The following is a 14473-nucleotide window of genomic DNA, read 5'->3' on the forward strand; positions in this document are numbered from 1 at the left end:
ACTCTATTCTGTCTGAAAGGAGTTTTTCAGCAATAACTCTTAGATTTAGTCACTGCAAGCTAGCAGAAGGTGCTACAGGCTCAAATCTCATGTATGTGGTGTACCTTCTTACCCCCTGCAAGGGGAATGTGGTTTGGTGCTGCTAGGATGTATTGTTGGACAGTTACAGGCAAAATGAAAAAAGTGATTCATTTGGCCTCAGCAGGTGTTTAAAGCACTTTTTAGGTGGTTTGGTGCATATGTGGTTCATTGTTGGGCAGTTTTGGCGCATTTTCATAAATGCACTCTATTCTGTCTGAAAGGAGTTTTTCAGCAATAACTGTTAGATTTAGTCACTGCAAGCTAACAGAAGACACTATAACCTCAAATATCATGTATGTGGTGTAGCTTCTTACCCCCTGCAAGGGGAATGTGGTTTGGTGCTGCTAGGATGTATTGTTGGACAGTTACAGGCAAAATGAAAAAAGTGATTCATTTGGCCTCAGCAGGTGTTTAAAGCACTTTTTAGGTGTTTGGTGCATATGTTGGGCAGTTTTGGCCTATGTTCATAAATGCACTCTATTCTGTCTGAAAGGAGTTTTTCAGCAATAACTGTTAGCTTTAGTCACTGCAGGCTAGCAGAAGACACTATAACCTTAAATCTCATATATGTGGTGTAGCTTCTTACCCCCTGCAAGGGGAATGTGGTTTGGTGCTGCTAGGATGTATTGTTGGACAGTTACAGGCAAAATGAAAAAAGTGATTCATTTGGCCTCAGCAGGTGTTTAAAGCACTTTTTAGGTGTTTGGTGCATATGTTGGGCAGTTTTGGCCTATGTTCATAAATGCACTCTATTCTGTCTGAAAGGAGTTTTTCAGCAATAACTGTTAGCTTTAGTCACTGCAGGCTAGCAGAAGACACTATAACCTTAAATCTCATATATGTGGTGTAGCTTCTTACCCCCTGCAAGGGGAATGTGGTTTGGTGCTGCTAGGATGTATTGTTGGACAGTTACAGGCAAAATGAAAAAAGTGATTCATTTGGCCTCAGCAGGTGTTTAAAGCACTTTTTAGGTGGTTTGGTGCATATGTGGTTCATTGTTGGGCAGTTTTGGCCCATGTTCATAAATGCACTCTATTCTGTCTGAAAGGAGTTTTTCAGCAATAACTCTTAGATTTAGTCACTGCAAGCTAGCAGAAGGTGCTACAGGCTCAAATCCCATGTATGTGGTGTACCTTCTTATCCCCTGCAAGGGGAATGTGGTTTGGTGCTGCTAGGATGTATTGTTGGACAGTTACAGGCAAAATGAAAAAAGTGATTCATTTGGCCTCAGCAGGTGTTTAAAGCACTTTTTAGGTGTTTGGTGCATATGTTGGGCAGTTTTGGCCTATGTTCATAAATGCACTCTATTCTGTCTGAAAGGAGTTTTTCAGCAATAACTGTTAGCTTTAGTCACTGCAGGCTAGCAGAAGACACTATAACCTTAAATCTCATATATGTGGTGTAGCTTCTTACCCCCTGCAAGGGGAATGTGGTTTGGTGCTGCTAGGATGTATTGTTGGACAGTTACAGGCAAAATGAAAAAAGTGATTCATTTGGCCTCAGCAGGTGTTTAAAGCACTTTTTAGGTGGTTTGGTGCATATGTGGTTCATTGTTGGGCAGTTTTGGCCCATGTTCATAAATGCACTCTATTCTGTCTGAAAGGAGTTTTTCAGCAATAACTGTTAGATTTAGTCACTGCAAGCTAGCAGAAGGTGCTACAGGCTCAAATCTCATGTATGTGGTGTACCTTCTTACCCCCTGCAAGGGGAATGTGGTTTGGTGCTGCTAGGATGTATTGTTGGACAGTTACAGGCAAAATGAAAAAAGTGATTCATTTGGCCTCAGCAGGTGTTTAAAGCACTTTTTAGGTGTTTGGTGCATATGTTGGGCAGTTTTGGCCTATGTTCATAAATGCACTCTATTCTGTCTGAAAGGAGTTTTTCAGCAATAACTCTTAGATTTAGTCACTGCAAGCTAGCAGAAGGTGCTACAGGCTCAAATCTCATGTATGTGGTGTACCTTCTTACCCCCTGCAAGGGGAATGTGGTTTGGTGCTGCTAGGATGTATTGTTGGACAGTTACAGGCAAAATGAAAAAAGTGATTCATTTGGCCTCAGCAGGTGTTTAAAGCACTTTTTAGGTGGTTTGGTGCATATGTGGTTCATTGTTGGGCAGTTTTGGCGCATTTTCATAAATGCACTCTATTCTGTCTGAAAGGAGTTTTTCAGCAATAACTGTTAGATTTAGTCACTGCAAGCTAACAGAAGACACTATAACCTCAAATATCATGTATGTGGTGTAGCTTCTTACCCCCTGCAAGGGGAATGTGGTTTGGTGCTGCTAGGATGTATTGTTGGACAGTTACAGGCAAAATGAAAAAAGTGATTCATTTGGCCTCAGCAGGTGTTTAAAGCACTTTTTAGGTGTTTGGTGCATATGTTGGGCAGTTTTGGCCTATGTTCATAAATGCACTCTATTCTGTCTGAAAGGAGTTTTTCAGCAATAACTGTTAGCTTTAGTCACTGCAGGCTAGCAGAAGACACTATAACCTTAAATCTCATATATGTGGTGTAGCTTCTTACCCCCTGCAAGGGGAATGTGGTTTGGTGCTGCTAGGATGTATTGTTGGACAGTTACAGGCAAAATGAAAAAAGTGATTCATTTGGCCTCAGCAGGTGTTTAAAGCACTTTTTAGGTGGTTTGGTGCATATGTGGTTCATTGTTGGGCAGTTTTGGCCCATGTTCATAAATGCACTCTATTCTGTCTGAAAGGAGTTTTTCAGCAATAACTCTTAGATTTAGTCACTGCAAGCTAGCAGAAGGTGCTACAGGCTCAAATCTCATGTATGTGGTGTACCTTCTTATCCCCTGCAAGGGGAATGTGGTTTGGTGCTGCTAGGATGTATTGTTGGACAGTTACAGGCAAAATGAAAAAAGTGATTCATTTGGCCTCAGCAGGTGTTTAAAGCACTTTTTAGGTGTTTGGTGCATATGTTGGGCAGTTTTGGCCTATGTTCATAAATGCACTCTATTCTGTCTGAAAGGAGTTTTTCAGCAATAACTCTTAGATTTAGTCACTGCAAGCTAGCAGAAGGTGCTACAGGCTCAAATCTCATGTATGTGGTGTACCTTCTTACCCCCTGCAAGGGGAATGTGGTTTGGTGCTGCTAGGATGTATTGTTGGACAGTTACAGGCAAAATGAAAAAAGTGATTCATTTGGCCTCAGCAGGTGTTTAAAGCACTTTTTAGGTGGTTTGGTGCATATGTGGTTCATTGTTGGGCAGTTTTGGCGCATTTTCATAAATGCACTCTATTCTGTCTGAAAGGAGTTTTTCAGCAATAACTGTTAGATTTAGTCACTGCAAGCTAACAGAAGACACTATAACCTCAAATATCATGTATGTGGTGTAGCTTCTTACCCCCTGCAAGGGGAATGTGGTTTGGTGCTGCTAGGATGTATTGTTGGACAGTTACAGGCAAAATGAAAAAAGTGATTCATTTGGCCTCAGCAGGTGTTTAAAGCACTTTTTAGGTGTTTGGTGCATATGTTGGGCAGTTTTGGCCTATGTTCATAAATGCACTCTATTCTGTCTGAAAGGAGTTTTTCAGCAATAACTGTTAGCTTTAGTCACTGCAGGCTAGCAGAAGACACTATAACCTTAAATCTCATATATGTGGTGTAGCTTCTTACCCCCTGCAAGGGGAATGTGGTTTGGTGCTGCTAGGATGTATTGTTGGACAGTTACAGGCAAAATGAAAAAAGTGATTCATTTGGCCTCAGCAGGTGTTTAAAGCACTTTTTAGGTGGTTTGGTGCATATGTGGTTCATTGTTGGGCAGTTTTGGCCCATGTTCATAAATGCACTCTATTCTGTCTGAAAGGAGTTTTTCAGCAATAACTCTTAGATTTAGTCACTGCAAGCTAGCAGAAGGTGCTACAGGCTCAAATCCCATGTATGTGGTGTACCTTCTTATCCCCTGCAAGGGGAATGTGGTTTGGTGCTGCTAGGATGTATTGTTGGACAGTTACAGGCAAAATGAAAAAAGTGATTCATTTGGCCTCAGCAGGTGTTTAAAGCACTTTTTAGGTGTTTGGTGCATATGTTGGGCAGTTTTGGCCTATGTTCATAAATGCACTCTATTCTGTCTGAAAGGAGTTTTTCAGCAATAACTGTTAGCTTTAGTCACTGCAGGCTAGCAGAAGACACTATAACCTTAAATCTCATATATGTGGTGTAGCTTCTTACCCCCTGCAAGGGGAATGTGGTTTGGTGCTGCTAGGATGTATTGTTGGACAGTTACAGGCAAAATGAAAAAAGTGATTCATTTGGCCTCAGCAGGTGTTTAAAGCACTTTTTAGGTGGTTTGGTGCATATGTGGTTCATTGTTGGGCAGTTTTGGCCCATGTTCATAAATGCACTCTATTCTGTCTGAAAGGAGTTTTTCAGCAATAACTGTTAGATTTAGTCACTGCAAGCTAGCAGAAGGTGCTACAGGCTCAAATCTCATGTATGTGGTGTACCTTCTTACCCCCTGCAAGGGGAATGTGGTTTGGTGCTGCTAGGATGTATTGTTGGACAGTTACAGGCAAAATGAAAAAAGTGATTCATTTGGCCTCAGCAGGTGTTTAAAGCACTTTTTAGGTGTTTGGTGCATATGTTGGGCAGTTTTGGCCTATGTTCATAAATGCACTCTATTCTGTCTGAAAGGAGTTTTTCAGCAATAACTCTTAGATTTAGTCACTGCAAGCTAGCAGAAGGTGCTACAGGCTCAAATCTCATGTATGTGGTGTACCTTCTTACCCCCTGCAAGGGGAATGTGGTTTGGTGCTGCTAGGATGTATTGTTGGACAGTTCCAGGCAAAATGAAAAAAGGGATTCATTTGGCCTCAGCAGGTGTTTAAAGCACTTTTTAGGTGTTTGGTGCATATGTTGGGCAGTTTTGGCCTATGTTCATAAATGCACTCTATTCTGTCTGAAAGGAGTTTTTCAGCAATAACTGTTAGCTTTAGTCACTGCAGGCTAGCAGAAGACACTATAACCTTAAATCTCATATATGTGGTGTAGCTTTTTACCCCCTGCAAGGGGAATGTGGTTTGGTGCTGCTAGGATGTATTGTTGGACAGTTACAGGCAAAATGAAAAAAGTGATTCATTTGGCCTCAGCAGGTGTTTAAAGCACTTTTTAGGTGGTTTGGTGCATATGTGGTTCATTGTTGGGCAGTTTTGGCCCATGTTCATAAATGCACTCTATTCTGTCTGAAAGGAGTTTTTCAGCAATAACTGTTAGATTTAGTCACTGCAAGCTAGCAGAAGGTGCTACAGGCTCAAATCTCATGTATGTGGTGTACCTTCTTACCCCCTGCAAGGGGAATGTGGTTTGGTGCTGCTAGGATGTATTGTTGGACAGTTACAGGCAAAATGAAAAAAGTGATTCATTTGGCCTCAGCAGGTGTTTAAAGCACTTTTTAGGTGGTTTGGTGCATATGTGGTTCAATGTTGGGCAGTTTTGGCGCATGTTCATAAATGCACTCTATTCTGTCTGAAAGGAGTTTTTCAGCAATAACTGTTAGATTTAGTCACTGCAAGCTAACAGAAGACACTATAACCTCAAATCTCATGTATGTGGTGTAGCTTCTTACCCCCTGCAAGGGGAATGTGGTTTGGTGCTGCTAGGATGTATTGTTGGACAGTTACAGGCAAAATGAAAAAAGTGATTCATTTGGCCTCAGCAGGTGTTTAAAGCACTTTTTAGGTGTTTGGTGCATATGTTGGGCAGTTTTGGCCTATGTTCATAAATGCACTCTATTCTGTCTGAAAGGAGTTTTTCAGCAATAACTCTTAGATTTAGTCACTGCAAGCTAGCAGAAGGTGCTACAGGCTCAAATCTCATGTATGTGGTGTACCTTCTTACCCCCTGCAAGGGGAATGTGGTTTGGTGCTGCTAGGATGCATTGTTGGACAGTTACAGGCAAAATGAAAAAAGTGATTCATTTGGCCTCAGCAGGTGTTTAAAGCACTTTTTAGGTGTTTGGTGCATATGTTGGGCAGTTTTGGCCTATGTTCATAAATGCACTCTATTCTGTCTGAAAGGAGTTTTTCAGCAATAACTGTTAGCTTTAGTCACTGCAGGCTAGCAGAAGACACTATAACCTTAAATCTCATATATGTGGTGTAGCTTCTTACCCCCTGCAAGGGGAATGTGGTTTGGTGCTGCTAGGATGTATTGTTGGACAGTTACAGGCAAAATGAAAAAAGTGATTCATTTGGCCTCAGCAGGTGTTTAAAGCACTTTTAAGGTGGTTTGGTGCATATGTGGTTCATTGTTGGGCAATTTTGGCCTATGTTCATAAATGCACTCTATTCTGTCTGAAAGGAGTTTTTCAGCAATAACTGTTAGATTTAGTCACTGCAAGCTAACAGAAGACACTATAACCTCAAATCTCATGTATGTGGTGTAGCTTCTTACCCCCTGCAAGGGGAATGTGGTTTGGTGCTGCTAGGATGTATTGTTGGACAGTTACAGGCAAAATGAAAAAAGTGATTCATTTGGCCTCAGCAGGTGTTTAAAGCACTTTTTAGGTGGTTTGGTGCATATGTGGTTCATTGTTGGGCAGTTTTGGCCTATGTTCATAAATGCACTCTATTCTGTCTGAAAGGAGTTTTTCAGCAATAACTCTTAGATTTAGTCACTGCAAGCTAGCAGAAGGTGCTACAGGCTCAAATCTCATGTATGTGGTGTAGCGTCTTACCCCCTGCAAGGGGAATGTGGTTTGGTGCTGCTAGGATGCATTGTTGGACAGTTACAGGCAAAATGAAAAAAGTGATTCATTTGGCCTCAGCAGGTGTTTAAAGCACTTTTTAGGTGTTTGGTGCATATGTTGGGCAGTTTTGGCCTATGTTCATAAATGCACTCTATTCTGTCTGAAAGGAGTTTTTCAGCAATAACTGTTAGCTTTAGTCACTGCAGGCTAGCAGAAGACACTATAACCTTAAATCTCATATATGTGGTGTAGCTTCTTACCCCCTGCAAGGGGAATGTGGTTTGGTGCTGCTAGGATGTATTGTTGGACAGTTACAGGCAAAATGAAAAAAGTGATTCATTTGGCCTCAGCAGGTGTTTAAAGCACTTTTAAGGTGGTTTGGTGCATATGTGGTTCATTGTTGGGCAATTTTGGCCTATGTTCATAAATGCACTCTATTCTGTCTGAAAGGAGTTTTTCAGCAATAACTGTTAGATTTAGTCACTGCAAGCTAACAGAAGACACTATAACCTCAAATCTCATGTATGTGGTGTAGCTTCTTACCCCCTGCAAGGGGAATGTGGTTTGGTGCTGCTAGGATGTATTGTTGGACAGTTACAGGCAAAATGAAAAAAGTGATTCATTTGGCCTCAGCAGGTGTTTAAAGCACTTTTTAGGTGGTTTGGTGCATATGTGGTTCATTGTTGGGCAGTTTTGGCCCATGTTCATAAATGCACTCTATTCTGTCTGAAAGGAGTTTTTCAGCAATAACTGTTAGATTTAGTCACTGCAAGCTAGCAGAAGGTGCTACAGGCTCAAATCTCATGTATGTGGTGTAGCGTCTTACCCCCTGCAAGGGGAATGTGGTTTGGTGCTGCTAGGATGTATTGTTGGACAGTTACAGGCAAAATGAAAAAAGTGATTCATTTGGCCTCAGCAGGTGTTTAAAGCACTTTTTAGGTGTTTGGTGCATATGTTGGGCAGTTTTGGCCTATGTTCATAAATGCACTCTATTCTGTCTGAAAGGAGTTTTTCAGCAATAACTGTTAGCTTTAGTCACTGCAGGCTAGCAGAAGACACTATAACCTTAAATCTCATATATGTGGTGTAGCTTCTTACCCCCTGCAAGGGGAATGTGGTTTGGTGCTGCTAGGATGTATTGTTGGACAGTTACAGGCAAAATGAAAAAAGTGATTCATTTGGCCTCAGCAGGTGTTTAAAGCACTTTTTAGGTGGTTTGGTGCATATGTGGTTCATTGTTGGGCAGTTTTGGCCCATGTTCATAAATGCACTCTATTCTGTCTGAAAGGAGTTTTTCAGCAATAACTGTTAGATTTAGTCACTGCAAGCTAGCAGAAGGTGCTACAGGCTCAAATCTCATGTATGTGGTGTACCTTCTTACCCCCTGCAAGGGGAATGTGGTTTGGTGCTGCTAGGATGTATTGTTGGACAGTTACAGGCAAAATGAAAAAAGTGATTCATTTGGCCTCAGCAGGTGTTTAAAGCACTTTTAAGGTGGTTTGGTGCATATGTGGTTCATTGTTGGGCAGTTTTGGCCTATGTTCATAAATGCACTCTATTCTGTCTGAAAGGAGTTTTTCAGCAATAACTGTTAGATTTAGTCACTGCAAGCTAACAGAAGACACTATAACCTCAAATCTCATGTATGTGGTGTAGCTTCTTACCCCCTGCAAGGGGAATGTGGTTTGGTGCTGCTAGGATGTATTGTTGGACAGTTACAGGCAAAATGAAAAAAGTGATTCATTTGGCCTCAGCAGGTGTTTAAAGCACTTTTTAGGTGTTTGGTGCATATGTTGGGCAGTTTTGGCCTATGTTCATAAATGCACTCTATTCTGTCTGAAAGGAGTTTTTCAGCAATAACTCTTAGATTTAGTCACTGCAAGCTAGCAGAAGGTGCTACAGGCTCAAATCTCATGTATGTGGTGTACCTTCTTACCCCCTGCAAGGGGAATGTGGTTTGGTGCTGCTAGGATGCATTGTTGGACAGTTACAGGCAAAATGAAAAAAGTGATTCATTTGGCCTCAGCAGGTGTTTAAAGCACTTTTTAGGTGTTTGGTGCATATGTTGGGCAGTTTTGGCCTATGTTCATAAATGCACTCTATTCTGTCTGAAAGGAGTTTTTCAGCAATAACTGTTAGCTTTAGTCACTGCAGGCTAGCAGAAGACACTATAACCTTAAATCTCATATATGTGGTGTAGCTTCTTACCCCCTGCAAGGGGAATGTGGTTTGGTGCTGCTAGGATGTATTGTTGGACAGTTACAGGCAAAATGAAAAAAGTGATTCATTTGGCCTCAGCAGGTGTTTAAAGCACTTTTAAGGTGGTTTGGTGCATATGTGGTTCATTGTTGGGCAATTTTGGCCTATGTTCATAAATGCACTCTATTCTGTCTGAAAGGAGTTTTTCAGCAATAACTGTTAGATTTAGTCACTGCAAGCTAACAGAAGACACTATAACCTCAAATCTCATGTATGTGGTGTAGCTTCTTACCCCCTGCAAGGGGAATGTGGTTTGGTGCTGCTAGGATGTATTGTTGGACAGTTACAGGCAAAATGAAAAAAGTGATTCATTTGGCCTCAGCAGGTGTTTAAAGCACTTTTTAGGTGGTTTGGTGCATATGTGGTTCATTGTTGGGCAGTTTTGGCCCATGTTCATAAATGCACTCTATTCTGTCTGAAAGGAGTTTTTCAGCAATAACTGTTAGATTTAGTCACTGCAAGCTAGCAGAAGGTGCTACAGGCTCAAATCTCATGTATGTGGTGTAGCGTCTTACCCCCTGCAAGGGGAATGTGGTTTGGTGCTGCTAGGATGTATTGTTGGACAGTTACAGGCAAAATGAAAAAAGTGATTCATTTGGCCTCAGCAGGTGTTTAAAGCACTTTTAAGGTGGTTTGGTGCATATGTGGTTCATTGTTGGGCAGTTTTGGCCTATGTTCATAAATGCACTCTATTCTGTCTGAAAGGAGTTTTTCAGCAATAACTGTTAGATTTAGTCACTGCAAGCTAACAGAAGACACTATAACCTCAAATCTCATGTATGTGGTGTAGCTTCTTACCCCCTGCAAGGGGAATGTGGTTTGGTGCTGCTAGGATGTATTGTTGGACAGTTACAGGCAAAATGAAAAAAGTGATTCATTTGGCCTCAGCAGGTGTTTAAAGCACTTTTTAGGTGTTTGGTGCATATGTTGGGCAGTTTTGGCCTATGTTCATAAATGCACTCTATTCTGTCTGAAAGGAGTTTTTCAGCAATAACTCTTAGATTTAGTCACTGCAAGCTAGCAGAAGGTGCTACAGGCTCAAATCTCATGTATGTGGTGTACCTTCTTACCCCCTGCAAGGGGAATGTGGTTTGGTGCTGCTAGGATGTATTGTTGGACAGTTACAGGCAAAATGAAAAAAGTGATTCATTTGGCCTCAGCAGGTGTTTAAAGCACTTTTTAGGTGTTTGGTGCATATGTTGGGCAGTTTTGGCCTATGTTCATAAATGCACTCTATTCTGTCTGAAAGGAGTTTTTCAGCAATAACTCTTAGATTTAGTCACTGCAAGCTAGCAGAAGGTGCTACAGGCTCAAATCTCATGTATGTGGTGTACCTTCTTACCCCCTGCAAGGGGAATGTGGTTTGGTGCTGCTAGGATGTATTGTTGGACAGTTACAGGCAAAATGAAAAAAGTGATTCATTTGGCCTCAGCAGGTGTTTAAAGCACTTTTTAGGTGGTTTGGTGCATATGTGGTTCATTGTTGGGCAGTTTTGGCGCATTTTCATAAATGCACTCTATTCTGTCTGAAAGGAGTTTTTCAGCAATAACTGTTAGATTTAGTCACTGCAAGCTAACAGAAGACACTATAACCTCAAATATCATGTATGTGGTGTAGCTTCTTACCCCCTGCAAGGGGAATGTGGTTTGGTGCTGCTAGGATGTATTGTTGGACAGTTACAGGCAAAATGAAAAAAGTGATTCATTTGGCCTCAGCAGGTGTTTAAAGCACTTTTTAGGTGTTTGGTGCATATGTTGGGCAGTTTTGGCCTATGTTCATAAATGCACTCTATTCTGTCTGAAAGGAGTTTTTCAGCAATAACTGTTAGCTTTAGTCACTGCAGGCTAGCAGAAGACACTATAACCTTAAATCTCATATATGTGGTGTAGCTTCTTACCCCCTGCAAGGGGAATGTGGTTTGGTGCTGCTAGGATGTATTGTTGGACAGTTACAGGCAAAATGAAAAAGTGATTCATTTGGCCTCAGCAGGTGTTTAAAGCACTTTTTAGGTGGTTTGGTGCATATGTGGTTCATTGTTGGGCAGTTTTGGCCCATGTTCATAAATGCACTCTATTCTGTCTGAAAGGAGTTTTTCAGCAATAACTCTTAGATTTAGTCACTGCAAGCTAGCAGAAGGTGCTACAGGCTCAAATCTCATGTATGTGGTGTACCTTCTTACCCCCTGCAAGGGGAATGTGGTTTGGTGCTGCTAGGATGTATTGTTGGACAGTTACAGGCAAAATGAAAAAAGTGATTCATTTGGCCTCAGCAGGTGTTTAAAGCACTTTTTAGGTGTTTGGTGCATATGTTGGGCAGTTTTGGCCTATGTTCATAAATGCACTCTATTCTGTCTGAAAGGAGTTTTTCAGCAATAACTGTTAGCTTTAGTCACTGCAGGCTAGCAGAAGACACTATAACCTTAAATCTCATATATGTGGTGTAGCTTCTTACCCCCTGCAAGGGGAATGTGGTTTGGTGCTGCTAGGATGTATTGTTGGACAGTTACAGGCAAAATGAAAAAAGTGATTCATTTGGCCTCAGCAGGTGTTTAAAGCACTTTTTAGGTGGTTTGGTGCATATGTGGTTCATTGTTGGGCAGTTTTGGCCCATGTTCATAAATGCACTCTATTCTGTCTGAAAGGAGTTTTTCAGCAATAACTGTTAGATTTAGTCACTGCAAGCTAGCAGAAGGTGCTACAGGCTCAAATCTCATGTATGTGGTGTAGCTTCTTACCCCCTGCAAGGGGAATGTGGTTTGGTGCTGCTAGGATGTATTGTTGGACAGTTACAGGCAAAATGAAAAAAGTGATTCATTTGGCCTCAGCAGGTGTTTAAAGCACTTTTTAGGTGTTTGGTGCATATGTTGGGCAGTTTTGGCCTATGTTCATAAATGCACTCTATTCTGTCTGAAAGGAGTTTTTCAGCAATAACTCTTAGATTTAGTCACTGCAAGCTAGCAGAAGGTGCTACAGGCTCAAATCTCATGTATGTGGTGTACCTTCTTACCCCCTGCAAGGGGAATGTGGTTTGGTGCTGCTAGGATGTATTGTTGGACAGTTACAGGCAAAATGAAAAAAGTGATTCATTTGGCCTCAGCAGGTGTTTAAAGCACTTTTTAGGTGTTTGGTGCATATGTTGGGCAGTTTTGGCCTATGTTCATAAATGCACTCTATTCTGTCTGAAAGGAGTTTTTCAGCAATAACTGTTAGCTTTAGTCACTGCAGGCTAGCAGAAGACACTATAACCTTAAATCTCATATATGTGGTGTAGCTTCTTACCCCCTGCAAGGGGAATGTGGTTTGGTGCTGCTAGGATGTATTGTTGGACAGTTACAGGCAAAATGAAAAAAGTGATTCATTTGGCCTCAGCAGGTGTTTAAAGCACTTTTTAGGTGGTTTGGTGCATATGTGGTTCATTGTTGGGCAGTTTTGGCCCATGTTCATAAATGCACTCTATTCTGTCTGAAAGGAGTTTTTCAGCAATAACTCTTAGATTTAGTCACTGCAAGCTAGCAGAAGGTGCTACAGGCTCAAATCTCATGTATGTGGTGTACCTTCTTACCCCCTGCAAGGGGAATGTGGTTTGGTGCTGCTAGGATGTATTGTTGGACAGTTACAGGCAAAATGAAAAAAGTGATTCATTTGGCCTCAGCAGGTGTTTAAAGCACTTTTTAGGTGGTTTGGTGCATATGTGGTTCAATGTTGGGCAGTTTTGGCGCATGTTCATAAATGCACTCTATTCTGTCTGAAAGGAGTTTTTCAGCAATAACTGTTAGATTTAGTCACTGCAAGCTAACAGAAGACACTATAACCTCAAATCTCATGTATGTGGTGTACCTTCTTACCCCCTGCAAGGGGAATGTGGTTTGGTGCTGCTAGGATGTATTGTTGGACAGTTACAGGCAAAATGAAAAAAGTGATTCATTTGGCCTCAGCAGGTGTTTAAAGCACTTTTTAGGTGTTTGGTGCATATGTTGGGCAGTTTTGGCCTATGTTCATAAATGCACTCTATTCTGTCTGAAAGGAGTTTTTCAGCAATAACTGTTAGATTTAGTCACTGCAAGCTAGCAGAAGGTGCTACAGGCTCAAATCTCATGTATGTGGTGTAGCGTCTTACCCCCTGCAAGGGGAATGTGGTTTGGTGCTGCTAGGATGTATTGTTGGACAGTTACAGGCAAAATGAAAAAAGTGATTCATTTGGCCTCAGCAGGTGTTTAAAGCACTTTTAAGGTGGTTTGGTGCATATGTGGTTCATTGTTGGGCAGTTTTGGCCTATGTTCATAAATGCACTCTATTCTGTCTGAAAGGAGTTTTTCAGCAATAACTGTTAGATTTAGTCACTGCAAGCTAACAGAAGACACTATAACCTCAAATCTCATGTATGTGGTGTACCTTCTTACCCCCTGCAAGGGGAATGTGGTTTGGTGCTGCTAGGATGTATTGTTGGACAGTTACAGGCAAAATGAAAAAAGTGATTCATTTGGCCTCAGCAGGTGTTTAAAGCACTTTTTAGGTGGTTTGGTGCATATGTGGTTCATTGTTGGGCAGTTTTGGCCCATGTTCATAAATGCACTCTATTCTGTCTGAAAGGAGTTTTTCAGCAATAACTGTTAGATTTAGTCACTGCAAGCTAGCAGAAGGTGCTACAGGCTCAAATCTCATGTATGTGGTGTAGCGTCTTACCCCCTGCAAGGGGAATGTGGTTTGGTGCTGCTAGGATGTATTGTTGGACAGTTACAGGCAAAATGAAAAAAGTGATTCATTTGGCCTCAGCAGGTGTTTAAAGCACTTTTTAGGTGTTTGGTGCATATGTTGGGCAGTTTTGGCCTATGTTCATAAATGCACTCTATTCTGTCTGAAAGGAGTTTTTCAGCAATAACTCTTAGATTTAGTCACTGCAAGCTAGCAGAAGGTGCTACAGGCTCAAATCTCATGTATGTGGTGTACCTTCTTACCCCCTGCAAGGGGAATGTGGTTTGGTGCTGCTAGGATGTATTGTTGGACAGTTACAGGCAAAATGAAAAAAGTGATTCATTTGGCCTCAGCAGGTGTTTAAAGCACTTTTTAGGTGGTTTGGTGCATATGTGGTTCATTGTTGGGCAGTTTTGGCCCATGTTCATAAATGCACTCTATTCTGTCTGAAAGGAGTTTTTCAGCAATAACTGTTAGATTTAGTCACTGCAAGCTAGCAGAAGGTGCTACAGGCTCAAATCTCATGTATGTGGTGTACCTTCTTACCCCCTGCAAGGGGAATGTGGTTTGGTGCTGCTAGGATGTATTGTTGGACAGTTACAGGCAAAATGAAAAAAGTGATTCATTTGGCCTCAGCAGGTGTTTAAAGCACTTTTTAGGTGTTTGGTGCATATGTTGGGCAGTTTTGGCCTATGTTCATAAATGCACTCTATTCTGTCTGAAAGGAGTTTTTCAGCAA

The sequence above is a fragment of the Dunckerocampus dactyliophorus genome, chromosome 8 (genome assembly GCF_027744805.1).
Source record: "Dunckerocampus dactyliophorus isolate RoL2022-P2 chromosome 8, RoL_Ddac_1.1, whole genome shotgun sequence".
Taxonomy (NCBI): Eukaryota; Metazoa; Chordata; class Actinopteri; order Syngnathiformes; family Syngnathidae; genus Dunckerocampus; species Dunckerocampus dactyliophorus.